General features: G+C 36.8%; 1 non-coding gene across 1 annotated transcript; it reads right to left on the bottom strand.

The window, feature by feature from the left end:
* Nucleotides 1–527: 527 nt before the first annotated feature.
* Nucleotides 528–659, bottom strand: LOC129665957 (small nucleolar RNA SNORA17). The gene has a single exon (XR_008718468.1). It is a non-coding gene; the product is annotated as a small nucleolar RNA SNORA17 (small nucleolar RNA).
* Nucleotides 660–15393: the final 14734 nt, after the last annotated feature.

The following is a 15393-nucleotide window of genomic DNA, read 5'->3' as shown; positions in this document are numbered from 1 at the left end:
ATCTGGCTCTTCCTCACTCCCCTCTATTCTCCAGTTCTGCCTGTCTTCATTGCACCCATATCCTCTGTTTCTCTTTCTCTTCATTTTATTCATCACTTACTTGCTCCTCTTAGAGATTAAATGTCTCTGAATGTCTGGTGTCATCTCAGGAGTGTTATGCCTCACTTGTGTTTATGGCACTGGGAATGAGTCATCTTGAGCATAGTTTGACACCCCAGGCTAGTGTGGTTCACTATTTGTGCCTGTCTCAGGCTAGCTCCTTGTCCAGGACCCATGGTGCTGGTCTGATGGTCATCTCAGGTTTATTTCTTACCTGGCCTTCCTGAGTGGCCCAATGCAAGGGTCTTCTGTCTTGGGCTCATTACTCCCACTCCAAACCTGGGTCCCTCAGTCCCACATTGTGTCTTCTAGTCTCTTGCTTGTTCCCAGTCCTGCATGGTGCAGACTGGAGGTCGTCTCTGGCTATCTTGCTGACTAGGACCCGTGGAACAGGACTTGTGGTCATCTCAGGCTTGTTTTTTCCAGGGAATGTTAGGCTACTAATCATTCAGGTGTCTGTAGGTCAGAACACTGATCTTAGATATAGCTTATCTCTTCTCTGGCAAATACTGACACACATGTGACACAGCAGTCACAACTGCAACACCTTTAGAGGCAGGGTCGACATTCTTGACTGCTTTTCACATGGAAAATTTTTGTTGTTTGTACCTCTGCATATTTACACTCAAGTACCAGGCATGATTTTCCTCTTGTTGTAGGTGTCAAGGTCAATTGGAGAGCTATTGGTTACTTCCATGCCATACATGACACTCCGTACACACTTTGAGTTGTTGTACCATTTTGGCTATTGCTGTTATTCATAGCTATCATACCTACATAGGTCTATTGGTTGCTTCTATCCTTTAGAAACTTGCATAGCACCTTCTGGTCCCATGCTAGATAGTCATTATGGAGTAAGGTTTTAGGTTGGCTCCAGTTCAGGGGCCTCTGAGACTTGTGTCTGAAGTACATGGTGTTTTGTATTTAGGGACTTTCACTCCTGGGTGGCAACCAATGGTCTGTGATACTTTTGAGAGTCTCTTTGGCAGCATCTCAAAGGAAGGCTTATTAAAATGGGTATTGGGATATTGGTTAAATGATCTTAGGCTACTGGAGAAAGCATTGTCAGTCTAAATGAAAATTTTTCATTTAAATTACACACATACACTTTTGTGTATTATAGTTTATTTTTAGGTAGATAGTTATTAGTTTGATTTCTTTTTTTAATTCTTTATTAATTACACTTTATTCACTTTCTATCCCCCCTGTGGTTCCCTCCCTCATCCCATCCCAATCCCTCCCTTCCTCCACCCTCTGCATGCATGCCCTTCCCCAAGTCCACTGATAGGGGAGGTCTTCTTTTCCTTCCTTCTGATCCTAGTCAATTAGGTCTCATCAGGAGTGGCTGCATTGTCTTCTTCTGTGGCCTGGTAATGCTGCTTCCCCCTCAGGGGGAGGTAATTGAAGAGCAGGCCAATCAGTTCCTGTCAGAGACAGTCTCTGTTCCTATTACAATGGAACCCACTTGGATAATGTACTGCCATGGACTACATCTGTGCAGGGGTCTTAGGTTATCTCCATGCATGGTCCTTGGTTGGAGATATTCTTAGAGTTAGTTTACCATCATCTTCATTCCTATCCCTAAGTAGACACCCCTCCTGTTTTTTTTCCATTTCCTGCTTCAGATCTCATGTAGCATCTTATTACTATCTTTTTAATACTCAGGCTAGTGGGTGCAAATTAACATTTCATTATAATTTTGATTTACATTAACCGATGATTAGTGATGCTAGCATATTTTAATGGGATTTTAGTTGTTTTTTGTATCAGGTTTTATATGATTTTTTGTTTGTTTAAAAAAAAAAAGGCTGTTTTCTGAGTTAAGTGAGATGCCTCAGCCAGTAAAGGCACTTTGCTGACAAGCCTGAAGACTTGAGTTGAATCCCCATGATACACATGGTAGAAGAAGAGAACCACTTCCACAAATTGTCTTTTATCTCTCTACATGTATGTACTGGTGATCTTACAACAATAAATAAATAAATGTAACAAAATATTTTAAAGGATGAAGAAAGCTAAAAAAGATTTATATTTTAAGTTTATGTATTTTTGAGAGAGTCTCATATAGCCTAGCTGGCTTTGAACTTAGTGAATACCCAAAAATGACACAGAAATATTGATTCTCCTACTTTTCATGTCCCTCATAATGAGATTATAAGGGCACCACCACATCTTAGATTTCTTGTAGAAATTTCTGTACAAATTGTTTTTCTATGTTTAATTAGGCTTATATTTTCATTGTGACTTGGAATTTCTTATACAGTTTATATGCCATGTTCCTAACAAGAATATGATTTGCAAATACCTTCTCCAATTCTGCAAGTTCTTTTCATATTTTTATGTCAGATGAAAATATGAATCACTGAATCATAATTAGAAAGGGTAAATCTACCTTAACAAGAATATTTTATTAAACAGAAATTCTCATTCTCCAAATATATCATATTCCAGTGTGTTTTATTTGCATAAATAACTAAACATTAACAGAGTTTCTGAGATGAGCAATTCTCTATGAAAAATGTAATAACTTTATTTTGTGCCCCAGATTATTATATATCAAGAAAGGGAAATGTTAACTTTTATATCTAGGTAGAATTATATCAGTATTTGAATTCATTATTGGAAAACAATGACACCAAAAAAAAACTAAGGTGATAAAACAAAAATTAAAAACAAAGTGTTGCAAATTTTTATATACATTTGAGACTTGAGATGACATCATTTGAGGAAATATAATCTAATGAAATAGAAATGAAAGACCATTGTGTTAGTGATATTATTTAATTAAAAATAATTTAAGAAGATAGTGAAGTGGGCAGATATCTGAATCTGTTGAGTCCAGTGATGTCATTTGTTTTCTGAAGAGAGGGGAAAGAAGTACTCTTTTCATCTAGCTTTAAACATCTCTTTATATATCTTTTTTTTTTTTTTTTGAGCAATGATATTCCCTTCCAACTAAGAAGTCCAACTGGGTCATTAAAATCCTGGAAAGTAAATTTGATATTGGAATCTGATAAACAAAAAAAAATTATTTAGGAACTATCTCTCTAATGTAAGAAGAAAAACTGAACAGGCCAGACTTTTATTTAATCAGAAACATATACCTTTGTTCAAGCAGATGACAATTCTCAGTTTAATTTTTAATTTTAATTTTTTATTTTTTCAGTTGGCAAGCATTTAATTATTTATTTTATGAATACTTGCATATTATACTATATAAATATGTCAAAAGTCATGCACTACAAAATCTGAGAGTTGCGCTTCAACTTGTTTTCAAAACCTATTAAGAAAATTAGAAAATACATGGGTACTTTGAGATGGAATACAAACTTTAAAATTAAAACAAGTGTAGTTAGTATTTTGAATGTGTCTTGAAAGGTTCATGTTGCTATGAAAAGTGATGCTATTAAGGGACTATAGAAACTTTAAACATAGGTCATGGTCACACATGAAGACATATGGGACAGATCTTTGTTCTATGTTTTGAAAAGTGAGGGGCTTTTTTAGTCCCATCATGATAACCTGAATTTCCACAAATGGTGAAATAATGGGACCAACTGATAATTAATCAGGACACACAAAGTATAAGCAAAAAAGAATATTAACTCAGAGACTTCCAGGTTTGTTATATAGATAGAAATCTAAGTGGTACATAAAATCCAAGCTAAGAATTTGCAATATTGATACGATTACATTGGTAATGTGCAGAAACATTTTAATTTGATTTATGAGAAGAGTTTGGAAAACTTGGATTGTGAAAACCTTGAAATCCAAATAGAGTTTAGAATAAGTTATGGTAAGGAAACTTAGAAAAGAATGCTAATAGAAACAGATAGTAAAGGATAATATTGTTAGTTTGTAGTGAAAAAAATGTTTCTATGTAAAATGAACTTGACATTCTTGGCATACTGTGGCAAATAAAATATTTATTCTGCTCTATCACTTTGTTGGAAGTGGAAATGAAAGGTACAGAGTAGTTTAGTGGATGTGTGTAAATTTATTTTTTTTCTTTTTTTTGTTGTTTTTATTTTTTTTAATTTTATTTTTCTTTTTAGTTACATTTTGTTAACTCTGTGTCCCAGCTGTATCCCGCTCCCTCATTCCCTCCCCAACCCCACACTCCCTCCCTGGTCTCCTCCCTGCCCCTTTCCAAGTCCACTGATAGGGGAGGACCTCCTCCCCTTTCATTTGACCCTGTTTTATCAGGTATCTTCAGGGCTGGCTGCAAAGTCCTCCTCTGTGGCCTAACAGACTGCTCCTCCCCTGGGGGGCGGGGGGTCAAACAGCCTGCCCTTGAGATCCTGTTAGAAATAGTCCGTGTTCCCCTTACTTTGGAAAACTACTTGGTTACTGAGCTACCACGGGCCACATCCGAGCAGAAGTTCTAGGTTATATCCATAGATGGTCCTTGGTTGAGTGTCAGTCTCAGAAAAGATCCTGTGCCCAGATATATTTGGTCCTTGTAGAGCTCCTATCCTTTCCATACCATACTAACTTCCTTTCTTTCATATGATTCCCTGCACTCTGCCGAGGGTTTGGTTATGAGTCTTAGTGTCTGCTTTGAAACACTGCTAGGTAGAGTCTTTCAGATGCCTTTTGTGGTAGACTCCTGTCATAAGTTCAATGCACATCCCATTTGTCTTTCTAAGTGAGGATTAATCACCTTCCCCTGTGTCCACTTTCTTGATTATCTTCTTTAGGTGTGTAGATTTCATTATGTTTATCATATCTTGTAGGTCTATATAAGCGAGTATATACCATGTTTGTCTTTCTCCTTCTGGGATACTTCACTCAGAATGATCTTTTCTAGATCCCACCATTTGCCTGCAAATTTCATGATTTCCTCCTTTTTGATTGCTGAGTAGTATTCCATTGTATAAAAATATCACAATTTCTGTATCCATTCCTCCATTGATGGACATCTGGGTTGTTTCCAAGTTCTGGCTATTCCAAATAAAGCTGCTACAAACATGGTTGAACAAATGTCTTTGTTGTGTACTTGAGCAAATTTTGGGTATATACCTAGGAGTGGTATAGCTGGGTCTTGAGGTAGCACTACTCCTAGTTGTCTGAGAAAGCGCCAGATTGACTTCCAATGTGGTTGAACCAGTTTACATTCCCACCAGCAATGGAGGAGGGTTCCCTTTTCTCCACAACCTCTCCAGCATGTGCTATCACTTGAGTTTTTCATCTTGGCCATTCTGATGGGTATAAGGTGAAATCTCTGGGTCGTTTTGATTTGCATTTCCCTAATGGCTAATGAGGTTGAGCATTTCTTTAAGTGTTTCTCTGCCATTCGATGTTCCTCTTTTGAGAATTCTCTGTTTAGCTCTGTTCCCCATTTTTTAATTGTAAATTTAAAAGAAATAATTCTGATGTAGAGTTGGAGAAAAACTTTTCCCTTTCTGTAGGCTTCTATTGTCTATTATTGATGGTATCCTTTGCTTTACAGAAGGTTTCATTTTCATGAGGTCCTGTTTACTAATTGTTGATTTTAGTGCCTGCTTTATGAGTTTTCAGGAAGTTGAATCTTGTACCAATGCATTCAAGATTATTCTCCACTTTTTCTTGTATCAGGTTTAGTGTATCTCATATTTTTTGAGGTCTTTGATCTACGTGGACTTGAGCTCTGTGCAGGGTGGTATATATGGATCTATTTGCATTCTTCTATATACCAACACTCCCAGCAGCACCATTTGTTGAAGATGCCTTCTTTTTTCTATTGTATGTGGGGAAATATTTTCACCAACTCCAGAATATATCCAAAATATAAAAAGAAGTCAAGAAACTAGACATCAACAAACTAAATAATCCAATTTAATAAATGGGGCACAGATCTGAGCAGAGAGTTCTCAGCAAGGAATCTCAAACTGCCAAGAAACGCTTAAAGAACTGTTCAACGTCTTTCACCATTAGAAAAATGCAAATAAAAACTATGTTGAGATTCCAATTTACACCTGTTAGAAAGGTTAAGACCAATAATATAAGTGACATCTCATGGTGACAAGGATGTATATCAAAGGGAACAATCCTCTGTTGCTGGAGGGAGTGAAAACTTGAACAGATGTTATGAAAATCAGTATGATTGTTCCTCAGAAAACTGGGAATTGATCTATATCATGACCCTGCTATACCTTGGCAATTACCCAAAGGATGCTCCATCATATCACAAGGACACTTCCTCAACTATGTTCATTATAGTTTTATTCATAATAGCCAGAAATTGGAAAAACTATGTCTCTCAATCAAAAATGAATAAAAATGTTGTACATTTACATAACGGAGCATTACTCAGCTGTTTAAAAAAAATTATGAAATTTGCAGGCAGATGGAGGGAACTAGAATAAATCATTCTCCATCTATGTTGATTCAAAGCTTTGCTGGATAGCGTAGTCTCGGTTGAGATTTGTGGTCTCCTATAGTCTGCAAGACATCTGCCCAGGCCCTTCTGGCGTTCATAGTTTCTGTTGAGAAGTCTGGTGTGATTCTGATAGGTCTACCTTTATATATTACTTGGCCTTTTTCCCTTGCTGCTTTTAATATTTTTTCTTTGGTCTGTTCATTTAGTGTTTTGATTATTTTGTGATGTGAGAAGTTGCTTTTCTGGTCTAGTCTATTTGGTGTTCTGTAGGCCTCTTGTAGGTTTATGGACATCTCTTTTTTTAGGTTGGGTCCAGTTTCTTCTATGATTTTTCTTGAAAATATTTTCTGGACCTTGGAGCCTGGAATCTTCTTTTTCATCTCTTCCTATTATTCTTAGATTTTTATTTTTTCAAGGGATCCTTTATTTCTTGGATGTTTTGTGTTTGGAACTTTTCTGATTTAACTTTTACTTTGAGAGATGTATCAGTCTCTACAATTGTATATTCAGCATCTGAGATTCTCTCTTCCATCTCTTGTACTCTGTTGGTGATGCTTACCTTTGGGATTCCTGATCTTTTCTCTAAGTTCTCCATCCAGATCCAGGGTCTTCTCTGTTTGTGTTTTCTTTATTGATTCTAATTCTGTTTTCATGTCTTGGACCATTTTCTTCATCTGTTTGAATGTGCATTCCTGTCTTTCCATGATGGTATCTATGTGCCTCTACTTGTGCTTCTATTTGTTTGGCTTCATTTGCCAGTATTTCTTTGAGAAATGTGTTCATTTCATCTTTATGTGCCTCTAATATCTGGACAAGCATAGCTTTAAAATAATTTCTCTGTGTTTCTGATGAATTAAAATATCCCTTGATTTGGGGGGTTTCTGGTGAAGCTATGATGTCCTGATATTTTTGGATGTGTTCTTATGGGCTGACCTCTAGCCATGTGTTTATCTGAAACCTTTGCTGTTTGTTCTTGGAGTCTGTACTTCAAAGTGGGTCCATCTGTCTCTGGTGTCTGGAGTATTTTTCAGGAACATGAGAGAGGTTCACCAATTTGAGAGTGGATGTTGGTGCTTCAGCTGTAGCTAAGGGAAGAAAGTGGCAGGCAAAAGAAAGCTGCTCTATGAACCTAGTTGAACAAGTGACTTTGTTGTATGGCAGAGCGTCTTTTCGGTATATACCCAGGAGTAGTATAGCTATGTCTTGAGGTAAAGCTTATTCCCAATTTTCTAAGAAACTACAAGATTTATTTCCCAACTGGTTGTACAAGTTTACACTCCCACCAGCAATGGAGGAGTGTTCCCCTTTCTCCACACCCTCACCAACATTTGCTGTCCCTTGAGATTTTGATATTAGCCATTCTTACTGGTATGAGTTTGAATCTCAGATTCATTTTCATTTGTATTTCCCTGATGACTAAGGAAGTTGAACATTTCTTTAAGTGCTTTTTGGCCATTCAAGATTCCTCTATTGAGAATGTTCTATTTAGTCCTATGCCCATTTTTAAATTGGGTTATTTTGTTTATTGGTGTTTGATTTCTACAGTTTATTATATATTTTGGATATTAGTTCTTTGTTTGATATAGGACTGGTGAAGATCTTTTCCCAATCTGTACATTGTCTTTTTGTTCTATTGGCAGTGTCCTTTGCCTTACAGAACATTTTTAGTTTCATGAGGTCCCATTTATTAATTGTTGATATTAGAGCCTGAGCTAGTGGTGTTGTGTTCAGGAAGTTGTCTCTTGTGCCAATGAGTTTGAGACTTTTCTCCACTTTCTCTGCTAATAGATTTAGCGTATCTGGTATTATATTGAGGTCACTGATCCACTTGGATTTAGGCTTTGTGCAGGGCGATAAATATGGATCTATTTGCAGTTTTCTACATGCTGACATTCAGGTAGACCAGCACCATTTGTAGAAGATGCTGTCTTTTTTCCACCTTATGTTGGAAAAAATCAAGTGTCCGTAGATATGTGGGTTTATTTCTGGGTCTTTGTTTCTATTTCATTATCAATAAGTCTGTTTCTATGTCAGTACTTTGCAGATTTTATTACTATTGCTCTGTAGCTTGAAATCATGGATGGATATATCTCCAGAAGTTCTTTTATTGCATAGGGTTGTTTTAGCTATTCTGGGTTTTGTTGTTATTTTTGTTTTACCAAATGAAGTTTAGAATTGTTCTTTCAAGGTCTACAAAGAACTGTGTTAGTATTTTGATGGGGATTGCATCGAATCTATAGATTGCCTTATGTAAAATGGCCATTTTTACTATGTTAATCCTACCAATACATAAGTATGGCAGATCTGTCCACTTTCTGATATCTTTTTCAATGTCTTTCTTCAGAGACTTGAAATTCTTTTCATACAAGTTTTTCACTTGCTTGGTTAGTGTAATACCAAGATATTTTATATGTGCCTATTTTGAGGGGTGTAGTTTCCCTGAATTCTCTCTCAGCCTGTTTGTCCTTTGTGAACAGGAAGGCTACTGTTGTTTTCTTTTAATCTTGTATTCAGCCACTTTGCAGAAAGTGTTTATCAGCTGTAGGAGTTCTCTAGTGGAATTTTTGTACAATTTTGTACAATTTTTGGGTTTGCTTACGTACACTCTCATGTCATCTGCAAATAGCAATGTTTTGACTTCTTCACTCCTGATTTGTTTATCCTTGATCTCCTTTGGCTGTATTATTGCTCCACCTAGAACTTTAAGTACTATATTGAAGATGTAGGAGGAGAGTGGGCAGCCTTGTCTTGCCCCTGATTTTAGTGGAATTGTTTTTAGTTTCTCTCCATTTAATATGATTTTGATAATCTGCTTTCTGTAGTTAACCTTTATTACATTTAGATAGGAACACTATTATCCTCGTCTCCCCAACACTTTCATCATGAAGGGGTTTTGGATTTTGTCAAAGACTTTTTCTGCATATAATGAGATGATCATTTTTTTTCCTTTTAGTTTGTCCATATGATGGACTATGGTAATGGATTTTTGTATCATCCTTGCATCTCTGGGATGAAGCCAATTTGATCATGGTGGATGATGTATTTGACACCTTCTTGGATTCAGTTTGTGAGTATCTTATTGAGTATGTTTGCATTGTTGTTCTTGAATTAAATTGGTTTGAAAATCTCTTTCTTTGCTCAGTCTTTGTGTGGTTTAGGTATCACAGTGACTGTGGCTTAATAAAATGAATTTGGCAATGTTCCTTCAATTTCTATTTCATGGAATAGTTTGAGGAGTATTGGTATTAGCTCTTCTTGGAAGGTCTGGTAGAATTCTGAGCTAAAATCATTTGGACCTGGGTTTTTCTTTGGTTTGAAGATATTCTATTACTTTAGGTGTTATAGGAAGGACTGTTCAAACTGTTTACCTGATCATGACTTACCTGTAGGGAGTGAAATCTATACAGAAAACTGTCTCTTTTCTTTAGATTTTACAATTTTGTGGAATATAGGCTTTTGAAGAAAGACCTTATGATGTACTGGATTGCGTTAGTGTCTATTGTTATATCTCCTTTTTCATTTCTGATTTTATTGATTTGGATAGTGTGCCTCTACCTTTTAGGTACTTTGGCTAAGGGTTTGTCTATCTTGTTGATTTTCTCAAAGAACCACCTTTTGGTTTTGTTGGTTCTTTTATATTGTTCTTTTTGTTTCTAATTATTAATTTCAGCCCTGTGTTTGATTATTTTCTGTTGTCTATTCCTCTTTGGTGTGTCTGTTTCCTTCTGTCTAGCTTTTATTTGTGCTGCTATGTTACTAGTATGTGATCTCTTCAGTTTCTTTTTGAAGGCTCTTAGTGCCATGAACTTTCCTTTTAGCACTGCTTTCATTGTGTCCCATAATTTGGGTATAGTTGTGCCTTCATTTTCATTGCAGACTAGAAGTCTTTAATTTCTTTCTTTATTTCTTCCTTGACCCAGTGTTTGTTGAATAGGGAGTTTTTCAGGTTCCATGAGTTTGTAGGCTTTCTGTTATTTCTATTGTTGTTGAGTTCCAGTTTTAATCCATAGTAGTCTGATTAGATGCATTGGGATATTTCAGTGTTCTTATATCTGCTGAGGCTTGCTTTGTGACTGAGTTTATGGTCAAATTTGGAGAAGGTTCCCTGAGGTGCTGAGAAGAATGTATATTCTCTTGTGTTTTGGTAAAAGGTTTTGTAGATATCTCTTAGGTCCATCTTATTCATGGCATCTGTTAGTTTGTTTATTTCCACATTTAGTTTCTGTTTTGATGATCTGTCCATTGGATATAGAAGGGTGTTAAAGTCTTCCACTCTTAATGTGTGGGGTTCTATCCGTGATTTAACCTTTAGTAATGTTTCTTTTACAAATGAAGGTGCCTTTGAATTTGGGGCATAGCTGTTCAGAATTTAAATGTCATTTTGGTGGATTTTTCCTTTAATGAATACAAAGTGTCCTTCCTCATGTCTTTTGATTAACTTTGGTTGAAAGTCTATTTTAGTAGATAGTAGGATGACTACTCCAACTTGCTTCTTGGATCCATTTGCTTGGAAAATCTTATTCTAGCCCCTTGCTAAGAGGTAATGTCTATCTTTATTGTTGAGGTGTGTTTCTTGTATGCAACAGAAATATGGGTCCTGTTTTCATATCCATTCTGTTAACCTGTGTCTTTTTATTAAGGTGTTGATATCATGGATCTTGAGAGATATTAATTTGACCAGTTGTTGTTACTTCCTATTATTTTGATGTTGATGGTGGTAGAATGTGTGTAATTCCCTTCTTTTGGTTTTGCTGATGTGGGTTTATTTAGCTTCTGTGTTGGAGTTTTCCTTCTAGTATTTTCTGTATGGGTGGATTTGTGGATAGGTATTGTTTAAATTTGGTTTTCTCACGGAATATCTTGTTTTCTCCCTCTATAGTTATTAAAAGTTTCGCTTGGTATAGTATTCAGGGCTGACGTCTGTGATCTCTTAGTGTCTGTAATCTGTCCAGCACCTTCAGGTTTTTAGGGTTTCTGATAAGAAGTCAGACGTAATTTTGATAGTTTTGCCTTCATATTTGACCCTTGCAGCTTTTAATATTTTCTCTTTGTTGTGCACATTTAATGTTTTGTTTATTATTTGGCAGGTTACTTTCTTTTCTGGTCCATTCTATTTGGTGTTCTGTAAGCTTCTTGTATGTTTATTGGCCTCTGTTTCTTTATTTCTTTAGGTTGGGAAAGCTTTGTTCTATAATTTTGTTGAAAATATTGTCTTGGCCTTAGAGCTGGGAGTCTTCACCTTCTTCTATTACTATTTTTCTTAAAATTTTTTTCATTGCATCCCAGATTTTTAAAGTTTAACATTTTCTTTGATTGATGTATCAATTTGTTTCAACAGTATCTCCTATCCCTGAGATTCTCTCTTCCATCTCTTGTATTCTTTTGGTGATGTAGTTCCTGTCCTGTTTCTTTGGTTTTTCCATCTCCAGGGTTGTCTCAGATTATGTTTTCTTTATTGCTTCTGGCTCCATTTTTAAGTCTTGTGCAGTTTTATTCATTTCCTTCTGTTTGTTTGTAGTTTCCTATATTTCTTAATTTCTTGAATGGATTTGTTTACTTCTTTTATCTGTTTGAATGTATTTTCCTGTGCTACATTGAGATCTTTATTTACTTCCTTTAATGCGCCTATCATTTTCATAATCTCAGATTTAAAATATTTTTCTTGAGCTTCTGGTGTGATATCTCCAGGGCTTGCTGTGTTAGGACTGCTGCTTTCCAGTGGTACCACATGGCCTTGAGTTTTGTTACTTGTGTTCTTACACTGGCCGTTAGCCATCTGGTTGACTCAGGTGTTCACTGGCCTGGTGGTCCCTCCACTGGGTTCACTGGCTGTGTCCCAGATGGGCCAGGCAGCTGGAAAACAGACAGAAAAACCTTCTAGCTGAGAGCTGCTCTGGTGTCCCACAGGCCTAGTAGGGATGAGAAACAATGGGGCTTGGTATATGTGCCTAACTCACCTCTGCTGAATTTACTGTCTACTGGGCTTGTTGTTTCTGACCCAGGTGGGCCAGGCAGATGGGGAGCAGGCAGAAAGGTATCTGAGCTAAGAGCTGCTAGGATGCCCCACAGGCCTCCTCAGGATGTGAGACAATAGGGCATGAGTTGCCTGACTAGCTCACTTCTGCTGGGTTCACCCTAAATGCTGAGGTCACTGTTTCTGACCCTAGTGGGGCCAGGCAGATGGGGAGAAGACAGAAAGATCTTTGAGCTGAGAGCTCTCAGGTGCTCTCCAGGTCTCCTCAGGATGTGGCGCAATGGGGCTTGTGTTGTGTACCTAGTTCACTTCTGCTGGGTTCACTCTGACCCAGGTGAGCCAGGCAGCTACAGAGAAAGCAGAAAAATCTTCTGAGCTGGGAAGTGTTAGGGTGCACCACAGTCCTCCTTTGGATGGGGTATAAAGAGGCTTTGGTCCTGTGCTGGACTCACCTCTGCTGGGTTCACTCACTCTGATGGGCTCACTCTGTGTCACTTTCTTAATGTTGACCCTGTCATAAGACTAAATTCTTTCAACAAAGATTGGTATTGTTGTATACAAGGCCAATTGTGAATGGTAAACATTGCTTAATTCTTGATTTAAAAAATGTTACCAGTTCCTTTCTCAAAAAACAAAATCATAATAAAGAAAACACATCTGAAATTTACTTATCTCCTAAGTTACCCTTGTTGCTTCCACAGTAATGGGTATACAAGAAATTGTGCTATTGATGATGACAATGTCATCTGATCATATGTTTCCCGCAGATTAGAATATAATCTATATTACTATATAGTAATTATAAATATTATTAATTTAGGGTAGCAAGAAGGCTTTTATTGGAGCAGGTATTTCATTTACATTTCTACAATATTAAACGCATGATTGGTGGGGTAGCATTGCAGAATTTTGAGAGGTCCAACAGCCATTCTTCTTGTACTGATGAAAAGTGCTTATCTTTCAATTTATGCTGACAATAGTAATCTACTGAGCTATATTTTTATAAGGACTTGGTTTTTGGCAAAAGAAAATGTGAAATCATCTCTCTTTTATCCTGATTACCATCACATTTTAGGTGAAAGTATACAGCAATTATCGCATAATTCTGAATAACTTATAGATTTAACATTTCCTCTATAAGATGACATAATTCATAACCTAAACTTCACTTGCCACAAGAATGTAAACTAAAAGATTCCAAATTCTTTGCTTTAATTTAACAGTAGCAGAATTTAGCTTGATTTCACAATAAAGATCTTATTCTGTTGAAAATCTTATCATGAAATTTTCTATATATATTATATAGGTATTTTTTAGCCCTGAACCACATCACAAAACATGTTTTTTTTGAAAACATTTTAGACTTTCTCTGCTTAGTTTTTCCAATATTTTCCCACAAACAAATTTCACAAGCTATTCTACATCACCAGGTACAACTACAATAAGTGACCTGAATTTGATACCGATTTTCTGTTAGTAGTCATCTTTCCATTACAATAGTGAAATTTTGGAAACAGTTAACATAGAAAGACAAAATATTAGCCATGTGTAGTGTTACTCACTTATAATAACAGTGTTCAAGAAGTAGGAAGATCAGGAGTTCAAGGTAAGGCTCCACTACATAGCAAATTCAAGATGAATCTGGGCTACATGAGACTCTGTTAAAAAAAAAAAAGACAAAATATTTGGGTAGATGTTACAGTTTTAGAAATATCATCTCCTGATTAATTGGAATTACTGTTTTTACAAGTTTTTTAAATTTATAATCTTTCATTTTATAAATTATTTACTTTAAATATGTTCTGTCAAGCCATTATATAATGGTGGATGTCAATAAACAAGAATTCATAGGCTATATTTTTCAGTGGCAGGTTTTCTTAATCATTCAACTCTGCATAAGATTCATTCTCAGTGTAGTGTATCATCAGTATTACATAACTTATGACACACATTATGAAAGTTATTATTTGAGCATGTCAGACATACTCAAAGAGGTTAAACCGATACAGGTCATGTATAAAACATGTAGATAGACAAACAATAAGTACATTACATCACTATTATTGTTCAATAAATAATAAAGCAATAGAATTTCTCTTGTTTTTTTTGTTTTTTATTGATTGATTCCTTGTGAGTTTCACAATCATTTCCCCAACACTTCAATCTGCCCTTTGCCTTTGCAACCCTCCCCCAAATAAAATACACACACAGACACACAAACAAACAAACAAACAAACAAACAAAGCATAAAATCATCTTATCATAGAAGCTAAAGTATGTCCGTGTGTCCCAAAGTATACCCTTCTGTCCACATACCTTCATTTGCAAATGTTCATTGCAATGAGTCATCAGTATGTCCCTAGATCTCTGGCTTCTATGACACCATCAATATTGTGTCCTCATCAGGACTCCTTCTCAGATTTCTTGTTGCTGCCTTGTGTCATGGAGATAATGCAGCTTTGGAACAGCAGGATTGGCCTTGTCACATATTCCCAACCATTCCATATATCTGGGGTTGAACCAAATCAGAGCCCTGGATCTGGGCCTCAGTGGTAACCAAGCTGTTCAGCATGTCAGCTCTTCCTTGTCTGCACCACCAGGGTGAGCTCTTCATCACTGTTTCAGCTAAACCACCCAATGCCACTCTCTGCATGAGGCAGGGTCAATTTTCTGACTTTCATGCCCTCAGGGCTGACTTAGCCATACTTACATATCCAGAGCCACCTTCACTCTACCATCCAGTCAAAGTGCAAGAGCCCACTCTCCCACTTGCTGCAGCCTGTGAGGGGTTGGGTCAGCTCTCCCACTCTCACACCCTTGGCCTGGTTCACCTGTGCCATCACCATAAGGGCCAGCCCCACTGTATTGTTCAGGTAAGGTGCAGGGAGAGCTCTCTCAATGTTACAACCAGTGAAGGACAGGGCTAGCTTTCCTGCTCTCATGACCCCAGACCCAGCTC

The sequence above is a fragment of the Psammomys obesus genome, unplaced genomic scaffold (genome assembly GCF_907164565.1).
Source record: "Psammomys obesus unplaced genomic scaffold, mPsaObe1.curated_primary_1811, whole genome shotgun sequence".
Taxonomy (NCBI): Eukaryota; Metazoa; Chordata; class Mammalia; order Rodentia; family Muridae; genus Psammomys; species Psammomys obesus.
Note: the sequence above shows the minus strand (reverse complement) of the source record. Positions and strands in the feature narration are given on the sequence as shown.